At 43.5% G+C, this 20,782-nt stretch overlaps 1 protein-coding gene across 8 annotated transcripts in view; it reads left to right on the forward strand.

The window, feature by feature from the left end:
- The first annotated feature begins 355 nt into the window (after positions 1 to 355).
- The window catches only part of SPON1 (spondin 1), a 416,250-nt gene continuing 395,823 nt past the window's right edge, over positions 356 to 20,782 (forward strand). For 5 of the 8 annotated variants that reach the window (XM_039539043.1, XM_039539048.1, XM_039539049.1 and 2 more), the window contains exon 1: positions 356 to 437. The gene's annotated coding sequence lies outside the window, so the exon portion shown is untranslated. Of the gene's footprint in view, positions 438 to 20,207; positions 20,306 to 20,782 lie in introns of all 8 variants that reach the window. The other 3 variants (XM_039539044.1, XM_039539045.1, XM_039539046.1) reach the window with 3 other exon arrangements.

Genomic DNA, 20,782 nt, shown 5'->3' on the forward strand with positions numbered 1-20,782 from the left:
AAGATGATCTGTATAATACATGAAGACACTGACATATGAAGGTTTAGAAAGAAAGCATTCTTAAGCTCCAGAATATCCAAGCACAATACAAAAGGAGAGAGAGAGAGGGAGAGGGAGAGAGAGAGGGAGGGAGGGTTATCATCAGACACGCCTTTAATTCCAAAAGATAATGTCTTAAACTAAGAAGGGAAATGTAAATCAGATGTAAAATGACAATTTTTTTTATCTAACAGGACAAACAGGGTATAGAGTGTTCCAATTTTCTATGCAGAATGATCTTTTGTGGTAAAACAAAATAATAGAATGTTGACATCTGTAACATCCTCTACAATATAGAGCTGACAGAACATTCTGATAGTGCTGCCTGGAAGAGGATGTGTCATCCAGGTTGAGATGCTAATTAAAATCTGAGCTCAAGGTAAACCAGAGATATCGAAGTAAGTGGTGAAAGAATTAACATCTCTACCATACAATAGCCTGACCGAAAAATTGTTGAACAGATTAGCCTTATCTACACTCCAAAAATTTTTGTTGTCAAAGAGGGCTTTAATCATCATTTCTGAAACAGTGCTGACAATTTTTTTTCTTTGGCTATGCTTGCGATTACATCATGTTCTGGTGCATCCTTATCTAATAATTGTCTAAATGTAGACAAGGTCATTGTGGAATCTTTTGCTATAGACATTATACCAAGGGTCATTATTTTTAATATTACAGTAGCACCTGGATTCCTTAACCAAGATTAGGTCCTGTTGTGCTAGATGCTGTATGTACAAATTGTGAGAAATAGTCTCTGCCCTGCAGAGCTTACATTCTAAAGGATAAGACTGATAAATGGGGATGGAGAAGAGAAGCACAAAGAAGTAAAGCAACTTCCTCAAGGTCACACACCAGTGGTAGAGGTAGGAGTAGAACTGAAGTTTCTGACTTCCAGTCCAGTACCTTACCCACTAGGCAGAGCACATTTGTAATTGTATGGAAACCACTCTAATTATGTGTCAAAACTGTGAATTAGAGAGAGGCAATTTGTGATGGAATATTGAATTGGACTAAATAAAAAAAGAGAGATATACCTATCTCATAGAACTGGAAGGGACCCTGAAAAGTCATTGAGTCCAGCCCCCTGCCTTTGCTAGCAGGACCAAGTACTGATTTTTGCCCCAGATCCTCAAGTGGCTCCCTCAAGGATTGAGCTCACAACTGTGGTTTTAGCAGGCCAATGCTCAAACCACTGAGCTATCCCTCCCCCCATTCATGTGAACTTGAGTAGATGAAGCTTTAGTCCCATCATGTTCTGTTATTTTTTTGTCACCTTCCACTTTTCAAAACCCATGTATCACTTTAAGAAGTTAATCTTAATTCATATCAGCAAAGATGATGTTACATTGTTATGTCTAATGTTGGGTAGAGCAAATCTAAAATTGTTTTCTTAGGTATGCTTTTGTGTGAGCTGCATTTTGTGAGGTGAGAAAACCGGGCAAGCTTTCATATCACATTTCATGTCAATTCTCTTACTTAAAAAAAAAAGTATACCTTTACCTTTACATACTCTGAAGAACCTATTCCTTTAATAAAACATTTATTGTTTATGTTGGTAACTTGTTGTTATTAGACTTAATACTAGACTTTAAATAATGCTACTTTCAATGGGGAAAGTGCCCTCTAATTGATATATGGGCTGTGCAACTTTTAAAGATCAGAATAGATGGATCACCCCTGACATCCAGCTGTGCATCTCAGATGTTTCTGAAACAAATTTATAATGATGAGAGGAGTGCTTCAGCTGACATGTTTGTTAGGACTTGTTACTTGCATATCAATGAGACCCAGCTGAGACTCAGAAGAGCATTAAAGTGACTGCGGGTGAGTCTGGAACACAGAATAATGCTGGCTGCCTTGCGGTATGGTAACTCTGGCTTGTCATAGATGAGTTGCTGATGAAGCTTGTAGTTTATTGACGATCTTTAAATGGCCCTGGCCATTAAAGCTCAGCCAGTAGTCCCAATGGTTTTCCTATCAAGTGCATTCAGTTTTTTCATGGAAAATATTTTCAAAAGCAGATTTTGAGAGTTACTGATGTCACATTGTTATAGGTGGTAACTTTCCATGTTAGTCACAAATTGATAGGGACCTTCACAAAAAAAGCAGATTTTGCTACCAAGACTTGGAAAAGAACAAAGCCCTTTGAAAGTCCCCAAAAGCCACAGTTTTATGTAACGTTGTCTCTTAAAATAAAAAGTTGCTATTAATTATGTCTTTTGTATTACCATGTGGGAGTTTTAATTGCAAGAATTTGTTAAATATTTCCAACCAATTCTAACAATGAACTACCCAAATTTGTCTTTTGCAGCAGTCAGAGTCATCAGACTCTTTTTTTCTCCTGAAAAGAAAAAAATGAAGATTTTCCAAACAAAATAATTTTAAGAGAAATTTATTTTTGTTTATAATATTTGCATTGTGTTAATACCTAAGAGCCCCATTGTACTTGGTGCTGTACAAACACTTTACATTGTACAAACACAGGAGCTTACAAATCTATGTGTATGACAAGAGACAACCATTGGATACAGAAAGGCAGATGGGGAACCACAGGGAAACAATAGGACAGTTTTGGTCAGTGTAATAGGCAGGGGTCACAGCACTCCATCTTCCTAAATCAGTGCCAAGTTTTTTGTAGTTATTGCAGAAAAGAAGAGATTTAATATTATGTGACGGATGATGATGAGGTAGCTATATGGATGTTTACTGGGAGCTCCTTGTGCGAGTGAGAGGCTGCATGGGAGAAAGCACAAAGGTGCTTGTTTAAAAATGTAAAAAGTGGGTGATGAAGACTGGCATCCTTGGACAAGTAGAGGTGAGAGCCAGCATCTTGTTAGTGAATGAATGATGATAGGCAGGGTGAAGATGGGTTTTGAAGGGTCGTGAAAGAGAAGGCAAGTAGTTTGTCTGACAGGATGGAGAAAGGGGAGCCAGAGGAGGGATACAAAGAGGGGTGTAAATGGTCAGACTCACCCCTGCGGCGCCTCCTACTGGTTACTCCGCAACTTAGCTCTTTTTCCAGTCCGGAGCACCCTCTGCAGGCTGGTGAGCCACCTGCTTTACTCTCAGCCCCGTGTCCCTCCCTGGACCCGGTGCCCCTTTTACTCTAACTGGGTCTCTCCCTCTCAGGGGAACCCCCGCCACCACGCTATCCCCACTTGCCTCAGAATGGCTACTGCTCAGTCACTATCGAGCCCCATATCCTGGGACAGACTGCAGTGTCAGCCTTCTCATCACCGGCAACGGGGTTCGGACCTGCTGCTTTACCTATCCTTAGGTTGCCCCCTGCAAACCCCAGTACCTCTTAGCCCCGTACTAGGCCGCAGGCCTGGGGCTTTCCTAGGCTGGAGCTTTCCCCAGCCCCTCAGCCTTTTCCCCCTCCTGCTTCACCCTAGGTACTTATCTTAACGTCTAAGCAGCCAGGCCCATCTCTCTCTAACCACAGAGAGAGACTCTCTGGCTTCCTGGCTGATCTGGCCTTTTATAAGGCCCTGCTCCTCAGTTTGGGGCGTGGCCCCCAGCTGCAGCCCCTTCCCCAATCAGCTCAGCTCTGTCAGGCCACATTTTAAACCTCTTAAAACCCCGGAGCAGGGTCCACCCTGCTACAAGGGGGCTGATGTAGTCAAAGGAACAAGCTTGGAAAGTGACCTTTGCAGCAATATTTTGAATGAATATGTGCAGGGCAAGACATCGTTTGTCAAGGCCAGAGAAGGGATTTTCCAGCAATCAAGACACAAGATGATTACAGACTGAACAAGAGGTTTGGCTGTGTGGATAGATAGGAAAGGTTGTATCCTGGAGATATTATGCAGGAAAAAATCAGCAAGATTTAGACACAGCCTGGATGTGAGGACCTAGAAAGAATTCTGAGTCAGATAACATTCAGGTGATAGGCTTGTGTGACAGGAAGGGTGATGATGTTGTGCACAGGAAGGGCAGGGAGAGATTAGGAGCTCTGTTTTGGCTATGATGATCTTAAGATGATAGCTAGGTATCCTTGAGAAGATGTCAGAGTGACAGACCAAGATTTTAGTTTGCACAAGAGACGGCTAGAATAGAGGCAACTAGGAGAGAATGGAATCACAGATGAGAAAGGATGACGTGATCTGAGTATCATCAGCACAGAAATGATAGTGGAATTAGTTTGCAGATAAGATTACCTAGAGACAGGGTATAGAGGGAGAAGAGAGAAAACCAAGGGCAGAGCCTGTGGAACCCCCACAGAAAGCTGGAGAGCGAGTGAGAAGGATTCTTTAAACAACAAGCTGGAGGAACAATTAGAGAGGGAGGAGGACAACCAGGAGATAATGGAATCACAGAAGTCAAAGAATGACAAGTATCAAGAACAAGAGCCTGGTTGAGCCTGTCAAGCTGGTAGAGGAAGATTGAGTACTGGTTCTCAACTATGGCCAGGAAGTCAAGAGAGACACGTTTCATTGGATTACAAAGGGGTAGAAGTTGCATTGGAGAGGCTCTAGGGTGGAACTGGAGGACAGGAACTCCAGACAGCAACTGCAAACAGCGAAATCAGTGCTCTTAGAGATGAAGTGGGGGGGAGATAACCCCACTTGCATCTCCCACTACTGCTGAAAAGTAGCAGGGAAAATCTAAAGTATGCTTGTATTGAGAGGGGAAAGAACCAGGAGGGAGCAAAAGGTGGAGAAGAGTGAGGGAGGGGATGAGAGTGGGTGAGAGGGAGACCAGGAATGGGATAGGATTACTAGGGCAAGGGGAGAACTTGAAGGAGGGGAGCAAATTAAAAAACTTCAGAGTCCAAGACATAGGAGAAGGAGGAGATTGTTATAGGAGGGGAAGGGAAAAGATTAACTTTACAGTTTATTCTTTGAAGGAAAGATCAGGATCCTGTGAAGAGAGAAAATACTAGAGGCAGGATGGTGGGGGAAGGTATTAGGAGGAGTCAAAGATGGTGAAAAGGTGACTGGGATTGTAGACATGGGATTCATATAGGATGGAGAAATAAGTGTTTAGATAGGAAGATGTCAGAACTGAAGGAGGAGAGAAGAAATTTGTGGTGGATGAGGTCAGCCTGGTCACAAGAGTTTCACTAGAGATGTTCCATAGTGTGATAGCAGTAGTGGAGGAAGTGGATGTGAGGGATGACTCAGAACTGTGGTTGACAGGTTGTCCTTTGTGCCAGGAGTGGGGACAAAAAAGTCAAGTGGGAGGAGAAGGAAGCCTGGTTAGAATCAACAGCAAAGTCTATGGAAGAAAAGGAGGAGAGGACTGAGAGCAGAAGAGAAGCTATCAGAAGTCATGGACTGTAAGTCACAGATTGGTTGAATGACAGGGCAAGAGGATAGGTGGCAGATGAGTAATGTTGCAAGAGACCAGATGATGAGCAGAGAGGGGAACTCAGCAATGGAGAAATCAGCAAGAGAGCAGTGCTTGGTGAAGTGAATGGCCCATTTGGTAAGTGAAAGAGTTGAAGCAGGGTTGCAGGTTGAATGAAGAGGTGAGAGCCAGGAGGCATATGGCTATGGGGATGGATGGCTCATCAACACAGAAGTTGAAGTCACTGAGGATAAGTCTGTGAGATTGTGAGGTGAGGCAGAGAGCAGGCCAGAAGTCAGCTAGAGAAGACCGATGGGGAGGAGTTGGGTAGATGGCAGCAGCATGGAAGTGGGGAGGAGTGTAGGGCTGGACACAGTGCTGCTGAAAAGAGCAAGATGAATGGAAAGAGGGAGGAGAAAGGGGCTGAAAATGGTAGGAATGGGAGAAGAGAAGCATGGCCTGATCCAGGGTGGGCACTGTTCAAGAAGGTGGAGACCCCTAATAACAAAGAGCAGTTGCAGAGGCAATGTGAGATGAAGAGACCCAGGTCTCTTTGAGAGCCAGGACCTGGAGGAAGCAAGATATAAAGAGGCTGTGGATCTTTTGATAGAATGGGCATTCCAGAGACAGCAGGAGAAAGGTAGGCGGGAAGGAAAGGGATGTAATGAGCTTAGAAATGGTGGCACCACAGGGATGGAGATGTTGGCGAAAATCAGTGAGGAAGGTGGACAGGGTGGGGGGTGGAGGGAAGGGCCAGGTGAGGCGTATGCTACCAGAGGTGAAGAGGGTGTGGATATAGGACCTGGATATGTGCTGGTGAGAAGCGGGTGAGGATTGCAATGAAGAGGGGAAGAAGAGTAGGTTGAGCTGTTGGGAATTGTGGATGGGTGACAAAGAAAGGGAAATGGGGGGGAGAGAGGGCAGAAACTACAGTGCAGAAAAGGATGTGGGGAGAACCATGTGAGAGTGGCAGATGGACATGATTACAAACAAATTTATCACTGGATCAATAAATGGGACTCAGTAAAATCAGTAGCAATGAGTCAATAAGCAATCATTCAAATGAGATATTATGTGAGTCAATTACTGAACTCCATAATGAGATTATTTTAGAACTGATTTAAAAAAATAGATCTGTTCTGAAATGGACAGCGCTGAATAAATTGAATTATTTAGAAACATTATAATTATCTCAGATGCACAGGTGTGTATATTTTTTTTAGTTAGAAAACTGATTGAAAAAGCTTTCAAAAACTTGGCCTCATCAGCAAAGTAATTCAAGTTCCCTGTAATCATGTTAAATACAAGACTAATTATTTTCCTGCAGTTAAATATTATATTAAATATAATTCAATTCTGATCGCTTACCATGCTGCTGCTGCGAGAATATTTAAACGTTAATAACTTTCTCAACAGTCTGTACATGTTATAGTAGCTGTTGTTTATCACTATACATTCCACTGGGTGAGAGGAGGCTGTATTGTTGTTTAAAGATTAATTTTCACCTTGCAAATTAAATGACTTTTTTTACATTTAAAATGTTATTTTCTTACCCCCTTTGCATGAACTACAGTGGTAATAATTAATTTAATTGTACAGCAAAATTAATCAGCACTTGTGAAGTTTGGTGAGTAAGTCTGATAAGCATCACATGAAGAAGAGTGCTTGAAAGCATCAGATTAAGTAAATAGAATATTCAGAATATTTCCAAGTGTGGAAGCAGGAGCCAGGTGCTGAAAGACAATAGTTGTGTGTGTATCAATATATAATTGTGTGCATGTGCATGCACTAGCAGGCTTGTATCTCTCTCATTTGTGTAATATGAATGAGAGGTTTAGTATATATTTGTGAGGAAAGTCCCAGTTTGGGAATGATTAAAATATCTGAAAGAGAAACAGAGATGAGAGTGGGGAAGCAAGGTTAATTGAGGCCACAGCTCAGCCAATCACTTAAGCATATGATTAACTTTAAGCATCTGCATTAAGTCAATAGGGCTTAAGTATGTGAGAGAGCCTGATCTTGTATTTGTTTGTGTACCCAAAGCTTACATTGACTTTCATTTATTATTTTATTACAAGAGTTTCTAAAGGCCACAACCAACATTGGGGCTTCATTGTATGTACAAGAGTAAAACAGTCTCCGCCTTGAATAATTTACAATCTAAATGGACAAGATAGATAAAAGAAGCATTACCACCCCCACTTTGCAAATGTGGAAATGAGGCACAGAGAGATAATGACTTGTCCAATTCACGCAGGAAGTCTGTGGGCTTCAGAGTGATGAATTGAACCCAGACTTAATGGCTAGCGCCTTAACCACAAAACCACTCTTCCCCTCTAGAAGGATACCACTGAGTGAAACCACTGAATTTTTGTGGTTTGGGTTTTTCCACTCATCCAGTTTAAGCTGTTTGGTCTATATATATGGCCACCATTGTTATAGTAACTCAATGCCATTCAACAAGGACCTGATCCAATGACCAGTGAAGTCAATAAAATGACATTCTGGACACCAGCTCTCATAATGATACCCCACTGGCGATGGCACACTTTCCTTATCTGATTTTACATTTTAACTTATTCTGTTTTATGTTTTGAGAACTTTGTCACAGTCTTAATGCAGGGCCGCCCAGAGGATTCAGAGGGCCTAGGGTCTTCCCGCCGCCGAAGACCCAGCACTTCGGCGGCGGGTCCAGGGGCAGAAGGACTCCCTGCTGCTGAATTGCCGCCGAAGACCTGCCCCGGGACCCGCCGCTGAAGTGCCGGAAGGACTCCCCACCGCAGGTCTTTGGGTCACTTCGGCGGTGGGTCCCGGAGAGGAAGGACCCCCCACTGCCAAATTGCCGACGACAACCCGAAGTGGAAGAAGCTCGGGGGGCCTGGGCCCCGCGAGAGTTTTCCGGGGGCCCCGGAGCGAGTGAAGGACCCTGCTCCAGGGGCCCCAAAAAACTCTCGTGGGGGCCCCTGCGGGGCCTGGGGCAAATTGCCCCTCTTGCTGCCCCCCCCCGGCGGTCCTGTTTTAATGTATGCAAGTGGACTGGAAAAATTTGTCTTGACTCTCAGACATAAAATGCTTAAGATACAAGTGAAAAGGTGAGAAATTGAAATGACAATATAATTTTATTATTCATTTAAATGAAATATGTCCACAAATGGTGTGCCCAAAGAAACATTTCAATTACTGAATCTGTCTGTCTCTGTCTCTCTCTCTGTCTCCTCCCCAACCCCTACTGGCTCCCCTATGCTATTTGGGGTAAGCATATTACATTTTCTTTCTTTAACAGTCACCTTGTGATGTACAGAAACAAGTACCCATTTTTTTCTATGGACCAAGAAACTAAATATATTGTGTTTTAAATCTTGTTAATTATTGTTTGTGTGTGTGGTTTTAAAGCAATAAAAAGGAAATCAGTGGTAATTGTTACTATGCTTAAAATAAAACCATTTTCCAGGTTTATTGCAACTTGTAATTGGCTGCTTTTAGAGGGGTGACTAAGAGCGTGGGTGCTAACACTGGGATAAGGAGGGGTTTCCAGCCTTTGGAAGATAGGGGCATTCAGCACTCTTGCCTGGATAGAGTCTCATCCCTTCCCTCTTCTGAAAACCCTCTCTGGCATCCAAATACACACATCACAAGCAATACCAAGCTAACAATAAAACAATTTTATTTTCCTAAGACTTTGATTTAGCTTCTTAGTCTTAAATATATACTTTATCGAAGAAGAAAAAGAAAAAACTGAAGTGGGAGAATTAATTTTGATTTCTAGGAAGCTTGGTCTCAGACTTAGTCTAGTTATAATATATAGGTATTACCGGTATGTTCCAAATTAGTGTTTGATATTCTATGTAGACAAAGAACTGGAAAATAGATTCCTTTTCTCTTACCGAAAGAGCGACCTTTGTTGTATAATTAGAAATTTTTTTCTAATCTGAATGGGACCAGAGATATATGTACAGTATTTCCAAACAATTTCATCATGTATATGAGTCTGTGATGTGAAGCTAAGGATAATATAACAGTGAAATCAATTTTAAAATAACTATACATGCTCTTTTTAAAAATTATTTCACTTAGACTGGTAGTCTAGTTCATATGGCATGTGGGTTGTGAATCCATGAGACTACAGGTTCTATTTCCAGCATTGTTCAAAAATGCAAGAATGAAATCTCTTTCAAATCTCTTGACTCTTGAGAATTGTGATTGGAGTATAACCTCTATGCACTGGGGTCTGAGAAAAATAAATATTGAGCTTTGATTGAGTATATTTTTATCTGACATATTTCCCCTGGAGTGATTGCATCACAGAAGATAGTTGACCAATTTGAAGTAGTGTGCCTTCCTGCATTATAAAATGCTGCATGCTAACTTGATGAGGGACACTAGGGGATGGCCTGATCTGTGAATATATTCATGATTGCTTTATGTGCTTCTGGTGATGTCTTCTCTAGGTATCATTTGAATATAGGGTCATCATTACTATCCTTGCCACTTTGCTCGCCATCCACATGAATGGAACATGGAGGGGGGGAAGAGTGTACTGGGCACTGGAAGCCATTGGAATATAGATTAAAAATAACAATGCATTTTATTTATTTCCAGGGGAGGACATTACATAAAGAAAACAAAATGCATCTGCACAATGCCATGGGTTCTAGAGGGGCAATAAACTGAGGCATGGTGTCTGAATAACTGGAAGCTTCATAGCTTTGAAATCATAGTGAAAACTCCTTTTCTTGCATATTTTAAAAAAATCTTAAATGGATTTGGCATGTGAGCCTTGCAGCACACAAAAGAACTATCACAACAAACATTAATAAAACATTGGAATGCATCCTTAAAAGGCTGTCATGGAAGTACAGAAAGTATAATATTATGGCCATATGTTGGTTATTTGATTTACCTGGTTAAAGTGATCGCTGGATCCCAAGTAGGAAAACCATTGAGGTTCAACTAATAACTAACTGTCATTTCACTGACTTTCAAAACAACATTATGTAAATACACAGTAATGAGTTCTTACCAGGAGAGAGAATTCAGTAAGGGCTTTTTCCTGATCATATGCATTGTCTAAATTTGAATTCTAATTTTGTTGTTAGCTTGACATTTTTGGTAAACAAGTATTGGGACATAATGAGCAAGACAATCTTGAGTGAGTACAGTATGAAGTGTATAATATCAGAGGGAATGACATAGGAATATCAATGATTCCAATGGATGGTGAAATTTTTAGACTGCAACTCTGGTATCTTATGCAAAGAGTCTTTCTAGGTGGAATGATAAGGCTAGTTGTTGGTCTAATAGTGTCTAGTGATCAGGGGTATTTACGGTGTAATCTGTGAAATGTGTTGTCAGGCTTTCTGTTCATACTCTGTCACCTCTAGGACTTATGCATACTACTTTATTCTGCTTAATCAAGTGAATTTCACTTTTGATAATACTTTAAAGTGTGGTTCCACTCTGTAAACTGACACATTAGAAATGTTGTCATTGGATCCCACATTTATTGTTTCTCAGTTACTACATATCAAATGTGCTCAGTGTTTAACAAGTATTTTTTTCTAAATACTAAGCTTGAAAATTCAGCTTGGGCTATGAGAGTTAAGCTGGGTTCTTTCCTTTTGGGCATCGTCATCAGTACAAAAGGTTCTCCAGGCTAAATTTATCTCCAGTGGGGTTATACAGCTGTATCTGATTGGAATTTAGGGTATGTCTACACTACGAAATTAGGTTGAATTTATAGAAGTCGTTTTTTAGAAATCGTTTTTATAGTCGATTGTGTGTGTCCCCACACAAAATGCTATAAGTGCATTAAGTTGGCGGACTGCGTCCACAGTACCGAGGCTAGCGTCGACTTCCAGAGCGTTGCACTGTGGGTAGCTATCCCACAGTTCCCACAGTCTCCGCTGCCCATTGGAATTCTGGGTTGAGATCCCAATGCCTGATGGGACAAAAATAGTGTCGCTGGTGGTTCTGGGTACATGTCGTCAGCCCCCCCCCCCGCTCCCTCCTTCCCTCCCTCCGTGAAAGCAACGGCAGACAATTGTTTCGTGCCTTTTTTCCTGGGTTACCTGAGCAGACTCCATACCATGACAAGCATGGAGCCTGCTCAGCTCACCGTCACCGTACGTCTCCTGGGTGCTGGCAGACGTGGGACTGCATTGCTACACAGCAGCAGCTCATTGCCTTTTGGCAGCAGACAGTGCATTACGATTGGTAGCAATCATCGTCATATTCCTGGGTGCTCTTTTAGCCGACCTCGGAGAGGTCGGTCAGGGGCGCCTGGGCAGACATGAGAGTGACTCAGCCAGGTCATTCCCATCTTCTGCCGAGCACCCAGGAGATGATGATGGCTAGCACTCGTACTGCACTGTCTTCTTACAAGCAGCCAGGAGATGATTATGGCTAGCAATCGTAATGCAGCATCTTCTGCTGAGCACCCAGGAGATGACGATGGCTAGCAGTCGTACTGCACTGTCTGCTGCCAGCCTAAGATGTAAAAGATAGATGGAGTGGATCAAAACAAGAAATTGACCCAATTTGTTTTGTGAAATCAACGGCCTGCTAAACCCAGGGTTTTGAGTTCAATCCTTGAGGGGGCTATTCTGTGTGACAGTTGTTTGTGTTTCTCCTTGATGCAAAGCCACCCCTTTTGTTGATTTTAATTCCCTGTAAGCCATGTTGTCAGTTGCCCCTCCCTCCGTCAGAGCAACGGCAGACAATTGTTTTGCGCAAAACCAGGCAAGGAGGCAATGGCAGCGCGGTGACGAGAGTGATGAGGACATAGATGTGGTCATAGACTTCTCACAAAGTACGTGTCAGGCAATATGCCCCTGCAATGTGCACATCATGCTGATGAGCTCTGCATGGTCACCTGTTCTGATCAGCTTGCCACGCTGGCCAAACAGGAACTGAAATTCAAAAGTTGGCGGGCCTTTTCCTGTCTACCTGGCCAGTGCATCTGAGTTGAGAGCGCTGTCCAGAGCGGTCACTATAGAGCACTCTGGGGCCTGGTCTACACTAGGCGTTTAAATCGGTTTTACGAGCGTAAAACCGATTTAACGCCACAACCGTCCACACTAGGAGGCACCTTATATCGATTTTAATGGCTCTTTAAATCGGTTTCTGTACTCCTGCCCGACGAGAGGAGTAGCGCTAATATCGGTATTAACATATCGGAATAGGGTTAGTGTGGCCGCAATCGACGGTATTGGCCTCCGGGAGCTATCCCACAGTGCACCACTGACCGCTCTGGACAGCATTCTCAACTCGGATGCACTGGCCAGGTAGACAGGAAAAGCCCCGCGAACTTTTGAAATTCATTTCCTGCTTCGACAGCGTGGAGAGCTCATCATCACAGGTGACCACGCACAGCTCATCAGCACAGTTAACAATGCAGTCTCCTGAGAATCGAAAAAGAGCCCCAGCATGGACCGCTCGGGAGGTACTGGATCTGATCGCTATATGGGGAGAGGATTCAGTGCTAACAGAACTGCGTTCCAAAAGACTAAATGAAAAAGTATTTGAAAGAATTTCTAAGGCTATGACTGCTAAAGGCCACAGCAGGGACTCCGTGCAGTGCAGAGTGAAAGTTAAGGAGCTCAGACAAGCCTACCAGAAAACCAAAGAAGCAAACGGAAGGTCCGGGGCAGGTCGAAAAACATGCCGCTTCTATGCTGAGCTGCATGGAATTTTAGGGGGCTGCGCCACAAGTACCCCACCCCTGACCGTGGATTCCGAGGTGGGGGTTGTAATCTCTGCCATGTCTGAGGATTATGCAGACGGGGAAGATGAAGAGGAAGAAGAAGAGGAAGACCTCGCAGAGAGCACACAGCACTTCGTGACCCCCAGCAGCCAGGAGCTTTTTATCACCCTGATGGAATTACCCTGCTCCCAGCCCTCACAAGCAACTATTGCAGAGAATGACGCCCTGGAAGGGAGCTCTGGTGAGTGTACCTTTGCAAATAGCAAACAGTGTTTTTTAAGCAAGCCTTTTTTAATGATTGATTTGCCCTGAGGACTTGGGATGCATTCGCAGACAGTATAGTTACTTAGAAAAGTTTGTTAACATGTCCGGGGATTGAGAGGAAATCCTCCAGGGACATCTCGATGAAGCGCTCCTGTAGGTACTCCAGAAGCCTTTGCAGAAGGTTTCTGGGCAAGGCATCCTTGTTCCGCCCACCATGGTAGGACACTTTACCATGCCATGCATGTAGCAAGTAATCAGGTATCATTGCGTGGCAAAGCATCGCAGCGTATGGTCCCGGGGACTGCTGGCATTCAAGAAGCATCCGCTCTTTATCTTGTTCTGTTATCCTCAGCAAAGTGATATCGTTCAGGATAACCTGGTTAAAAATCAGGAATTTAAGTAAGGGGGGTGGCCATTTTTCTACTGGGTTCGTGGAATGCAGCAGCTTAAAAAAACCACTTTCCTGCACATAGCGAAGCGGGGAGGAGGGGTGAAATGCCGATGATCTTTTCTGTTTGGTCACCGGCGAGGCGATCTTCCCAAGCTACCGGACAAGCAGTGGGTGGGGAGGGGAAGGTTGTTGATTAGCAGGAGCTAGCGTGGTATTAGCCATGCGTTGGGGGGGGAGGGGTAAATCACTGAGACAGTGGCTTACCATGGCCGCATGCAAGCTGAATCCTGATGACTGGACCTGAGTCTGTGAGATCTGTAACCCCAGAGATGCAAGCAGTCACTATTAAGATGAAAAATGCGACCTTGTAGGGAAATCACATGTGCTATGTAAGGTGAATAGTGCTTTTCACTGTGAAAGAGTATAACCATTGTTCTGTAAAATGTATCTTTCTAAATATTTATCTCCCTCATGCAGCTGCAAATTTTTCAAGCGTCCCTCCTCCATCCCAAAGGCTAGCACAGATAAGGCGGAGGAAAAAGAAGACGCGAGATGAGATGTTCTCGGATATTATGGAAGTTACACGCAATGAAAGAGCTCATCTGAATGAGTGGAAGGACGTGGTTTCAAATTACAGGAAAGAGGCCAGTGAACGTGAGGACAGGAGGGATGAACGTGAGGACAGGAGGGACAACCGAGATGAGAGGTGGCGGCAGGAAGACCGGCAGGAAAATCAGCGGTGGCGGCAGGAAGATCAGCGGTGGCGGGATGCAACTCTGGGGCTGTTGCGTGATCAAACTGACCTGCTCCGGCGTCTTGTGGAGCTTCAGGAACGGCAGCAGGATCACAGAGTGCCGCTGCAGCCCCTGTATAACCACCCTCCCCCCTCACCATGTTCCTTAGCCTCCTCACCCAGACGTGTAAGAACGCGTGGGGGGAGGCTCTGTGCACCCGCCCACTCCACCCCCGTGGACAGCCCAACCAGAAGGATGCCGTTACTCTGAATTTTTTTTTAATGGCCTTCTCCATCCCTCCTTTCCTCCTCCCAAAGCACACCCTTACTTCTCTCCCTCTTTTTATAATGAAAAAATAAAGAATTCATGCTTTTTAAATGAGAGTGACTTTATTTGCATAAGTAAGCTGTACTCGAAGGGGGAGGGGGAGTTGCTTACAGGGACTGAGTCAATCAAGGGGGTTGGGTGTTCATCAACAAACACAGCAGTCACACTGTACCCTGGCCATTGATGAAGCTCGTTTTCAAAGCTTCTCTGATGCGCACTGCTTCCTGGTGTGCTCTTCTAATCTCCCTGGTGTCTGGCTGCGCGTAATCAGCGGCCAGGTGATTTGCCTCAGCCTCCCACCCCGCCATAAAGGTCTCCCCCTTACTCTCACAGAGATTGTGGAGAATACAGCAAGCAGCAATAACATAGGGGACATTGGTTTGGCTGAGGTCTGAGCGAGTCAGTAATGTGCACCAGCGAGCCTTTAAACGGCCAAATGCACATTCCACCACCATTCTGCACTTGCTCAGCCTGTAATTGAACAGATCCTGACCACTGTCCAGGCTGCCTGTGTATGGCTTCATGAGCCATGGCATCAAGGGGTAGGCTGGGTCCCCCAGGATAACGACAGGCATTTCAACATCCTCAACTGTTATTTTCTGGTCTGGGAAGTAAGTCCCTTGCTGCAGCCGTTTAAACAGAGTAGTGCTTCTGAATACGCGAGGCCATGAACCCTCCCTGGCCATCCCGCGTGGATGTTTGTGAAACGTCCCTTGTGATCCACCAGTGCTTGCAGCACCATTGAAAAGTACCCTTCCGGTTTACGTACTGGGTGCCCTGGTGCTGCGGTGCCAAGATAGGGATATGGGTTCCATCTATCGCCCCCACAGTTAGGGAATCCCATTGCAGCAAAGCCATCCACTATGGCCTGCACGTTTCCCAGAGTCACAACCTTCGTAGCAGCAGCTTAGTGATTGCTTTGGCTACTTGCATCACAGCAGCCCCACGGTCGATTTTCCAACTCCAAATTGATTCCCGACTGACCGGTAGCTGTCTGGCGTTGCAAGCTTCCACAGGGCTATCGCCACTCGCTTCTCTACTGTGAGGGCTGCTCTCATCTTGGTATTATGGCGTTTCAGGGCAGGGGCAAGCAAGTCACAAAGTTCCATGAAAGTGCCCTTACGCATGCGAAAGTTTCGCAGCCACTGGGAATCGTCCACACCTGCAACACAATGCGGTCCCACCAGTCAGTGCTTGTTTCCCGGGCCCAAAATCGGCGTTCAATGGATAGAATCTGCCCCATTACCATCAGGATCTCCAAAGCGCCGGGGCCCGCGGTTTGAGATAATTCTGTGTCCACGTCCTCATCACTGTCATCGCCGCGCTGCCGTATCCGCCTCTTACTCGCCTCGGTTCGAAGGTCCTGGTTCAGCATATACTGCACGAGAGTGCGCGAGGTGTTTAAAACATCCACGATTGCGGTATGGAGCTGAGCAGGGTCCATGCTTGCTGTGCTATGGCGTCTGCACGGTTCACCAAGCAAAAAGGGCGCGAAACGGTTGTCTGCCGCTGTCAGGGAGGGAGGGAGGGGTGAGGCTGTACCCAGAACCACCCGCGAAAATGATTTTTGCCCCATCAGGCACTGGGATCTCAACCCGGAAATGCCAAGGGGCGGGGGAGGCTGCGGGAACTATGGGATAGCTACGGAGTAGCTACCCACAGTGCAATGCTCCAGAAATCGACGCTAGCCTCGGACCGTGGATGCACACCACCGATTTAATGTGTTTAGTGTGGCCACGCACACTCGATTTTATAAAATCTGTTTTACAAAACCGGTTTATGCAAATTTGGAATAGTCCCGTAGTGTAGACGTACCCTGGGATAGCTCCCGGAGGCCAATACCATCAAATTGTTTCCACACTGTTCCAAATTTGACCCGGCAAGGCCGATTTCAGTGCTAATCCCCTCGTCAGAGGTGGAGTAAAGAAATTGATTTAAAGAGCCCTTTAAGTCGAAAAAAAGGGCTTCGTCGTGTGGACGGGTCCAGGGTTAAATAGAGGTAACGCTGCTAAATTCAACCTAAAGTCGTAGTGTAGACCAGACCTTAGTAAACAATTCTGTTGATGTTGCCCAAGAAGGAATATAATTCCGTTCCCTCTCCCTTAGTTGTGTTGGCTCTGCAGCGGTAACATGAGTAACAAGCAATTTAAACTTATTTTTCATTATAAAAGTCAGAAGATAGGACTCTGAATACATATAGAGAGGAAATCTATTGAGTAAGAAGTTGTCATGTGAGGCCACTCACCAGGCTGCTGTCCTGGTGTTTGATACCATGTGCTTGGCTAGCTGGGTCTGGACAGTGTCTCCAGCTCTGTACTTCTAGGCATACTCTTGAAGTTCAGATCCTCTAACTAGCATCCCTTCATGAGATATGGGACTCTGCAGTCCAACTGGTTAGGCCCTGAAACTAGTGCTGGCCCTCCCAAGGCTCCTCATTAGCAACTGCATGCTCTCTAGAGTTCCACCAAATCTTTGGACCCTCTGGATTCTTGTTTCACCCTTCAGAGACTATGTGACAGTTACTTCAAAGGACACGCAGACTTTGCAAAGGTCTTTCTAAACCAATCACATTTTACTCAGACAAAACAAAAGGGCCATATAGAGCTGTGGAAAAACCATCCATCCAGAGTGCTCCCTACTCTGAGAGCTTTGGGTTTTAGTCAATCTTTTCAGTCTCAGGTCCCTCTTCTTTTCCTAGTCTTGTCTTCTGGTTTTCATCTCTTCTAAAAAAGGCTGGTAAGAGAACCTCCCATTTACAAAGTTCCAGCCCCCTCTGTCAGCTGACCTCAAATGCCCTGTCAGGTGATTCATTGCTTGGTTACAACCCACCTAGAGTGCAGAGTAGGAAAACTGATTCCCCTGGGCTGCAGCCACCTCATTCTCCTAAGGCGCTTTCATTTGAATGGTAGACCATCCAGGTTAATGACTCTTGTTTGCTCTCCGTTGTTAGCACACTGCTAGTATCACAGTATAATATGAATGTTAAAAGGCAAAAGTTAAGTTGCAGTCCAAATTACAATCAAAATGGCATTCAGAAAACAAAATGGAGCTTGCAGACTGATATAGACTTATTCCAATTTACACTAATCTGTCAGAGTTGCTTTTCAGAATAGTACCACACTTGAAAGAAATAGATGCAAACATACTACATATGTTCATAATTAGAAAATGAATAGCATATTTAATATGTTGCTATAAACAGTCCATGATTACCAACAGAACTGAAATGAGTTGTTCACCAGTTTAATTCTGGGTTGTAAATCCTTTCAAGAGGCATAACTGGTTGACTCTCCACTCTGTCGGGTTTTTTGGGTCTAATCCTGAGGTCCTTACTGCAGCATACTCCTGTTGACTTCAGAGGGAATTTGCCAATGTAAAGACTGCGTAGATACTAGAGCTGAGCCAAAATTCAGATTAAAAACTCAGACTGCCAGACCAAATTTGGCAATTTCAGATTTGGACAAGCACTTATCAAGGAAGAAATGCATTAATTTACCAGTGTAGCTAATATTAGTGTATCCCAGAAAAAATAGAGTTTTAGAATATCTGAAGTTTGAATAGATGGAAAAACACAGGCAACATGACAAACTTGTAGATTGTCCTAAATGAAATTATCCCCTCTTGATCTCCTCTAGCAAAAACTAAGGACATTAGCATGTGGCCAGTGGAGAATGAGTGACCAAATCATGCCACCAAGCAGTCAGAAATATTTCATATGATTGATGTCCAGATTCTGTTACCCTTTCTGACATTAATATTCACACTGACTGCAGTGGGAGTAATCACAGAGTAAGGTACTGTTCAGTGGGTCTGATCCAAATCCCACTAATTTAATAGGATTTAAATCGGTCTTAACTGATGGGTATCAGAATCTGACCCTTTAACAAACCACAATAGAATCCAGCTGCTCAAGTCAAAAGATATATTTTGAACAACATTGTAAGGACACTATAATTCTCGACTTCAGTACAACAGGCGCTATACATGGCATTGGGGGAAAACAGAATTGTACTATTAGAAAAAAAGAATAGAGGGCAAGCAATATATGAGTATTTTTCAAGTACACCAACTATGCTTGAGTTTGAGAAAAAGAGGCAGGTGGGAAGGCATTATACTCCATGAAACCAGTACTATGTCTTGGCCATTCTAGAGATATGGTTATGTATAATTAACTTCAATGTATATTATTGAACCAGGCTTGCTGGGCAATCTTTTTCATGCTCTAAACTTTGTTCCTGTTGTCATTACCCCCTACCAAACATTTCTGAAAAACACAATTTGTTGTCTGATACATCCAGGTCATAAAACAGACTATTAAAACAGACCATTAGCTGTAGAGTAGTTACAGTTTGGTGACCTTGCTAGGGCACCAAGAATTTATCTGCTTGTGTTCAGAGAGTCAACAACATTTGAGTGTTTAACAGAGAGGATTTCCACTTACATGCAGAAAGAAAGATATTTTTCCCCTTGTAGAGTAGCAATGAAACTTTTATTTTGAAATCTGTAATCAGTTTCTTCTCATTAGTTCCTTAATTCTCATAACAGTAAAACCTCCTTTAATTTTAAATTCTGTGCATATTTGTGAACATTTATAGAAAATGGCAATAACCATGTGTACTGTACTTGATCATAAATGCACCCGAGGAGCAGAATTTGGTGACTTGAGTGCTGCCAGTACAACTGGTCTTTGTTAAATATATATTAGAGACTTAAGTGTTTGCGAAAAGTTGCTAAAAATGGCAGCCCTGAAAACTATCACTTAGAATCTAAAAGGACTGAGACTCTAGGTCAGATCCATTCAGACATTCAATTCTTAGCTTTTCCTTCTGAGTTTGCTAACAAAAATGTCAATGAGGGAAAGTGATTTTTAATGTCTAATGTTGATATTTGTCCTCGAACTCATTATACACAAGCCTCTGAGGAATTACCTGATGGTAACAACTTTTGGACACCAGCATCGTTGTCTAGAACTATTAAATTACAGATGTCGGTGAAGAATTCTTATTGATGTAAATGATGCCAGATCATTGTTTATATTTCTTTAGCAATCTCTCGAGTGATCCAGTGTCTAGATTGGGCTCTTTAGTTTATGATATTTTCCTGTTAAAATACTAGAAATAACAAATGCACTAGAGGCCTTGATTATCCTAAAAAAGAAAAAAAGAGGTTTAATTCTTACATAGTGGGGGGAAACGCAGACTACTTAAGAACAATAGGGGCAGCCTGGACTTGGAAATATCTAATACAGAGTTGGGAGAGTTAAAATTTGAATAGCATACAACAGTTTTTAAGCTATTGCACAGAACATGACCGACAGCTCTGGCAGTCTGGACTATTGGTACATCCAGTATTTGGTAGAGATGTCAATGCAATATGAGGGCCCTGGCCTCATATATGGGGAGGGAGCACACTCAAGAACATCTCTAGTTTGGTATTTAGACTGACCTTTGACTTAAAGGGTATGTCGTGCCCGTTCCTGCTGCAGCATTATTAGAATTTCTACTCTCAACATGACTATGCAATGGACAAACACAACGTGCCCCTCCGTGAGAAAAGGTGAGAAAATTCATTCTGCCATTGGAAGAAGGTAAGAAGAGAAAACATGTGTATATTGTTTGCCTGTTTATTAGGGTAAATATGACCTTGTAAGGTGCTTAGGTAAGATGATGGTGGAATGACTTTACAAACCTAGGCAGACAGACGGAGGAAACCAAAGGTGATGAAGTGAAATGCCTCCCTTGATAGTGCCATCCAAAGATGGTCTGTGTGTGTAGTGTGGGGATGAATGTCACACCTTCTATAACTATAAATTATTCAATAACTGATATGTATAAAATGCAAATATTTTAACAGGATTTTTTTTCCCCAGTGTTTGTCTGCAGATAATTAAAGATTAAAGTTCCTGGTAGTGACCTTTATGAAACTGTAAATGGCTTGTATGGATGATTAAGACCATAGTGAAGTTGAAGCCATAGCTAATGGCACACAAACCATGTGTAGTGTGTGTAAATGATTGCCAAAGACATGATTCCT

This window comes from Mauremys reevesii, linkage group 4 (assembly GCF_016161935.1).
Source record: "Mauremys reevesii isolate NIE-2019 linkage group 4, ASM1616193v1, whole genome shotgun sequence".
NCBI classification, from domain to species: Eukaryota; Metazoa; Chordata; order Testudines; family Geoemydidae; genus Mauremys; species Mauremys reevesii.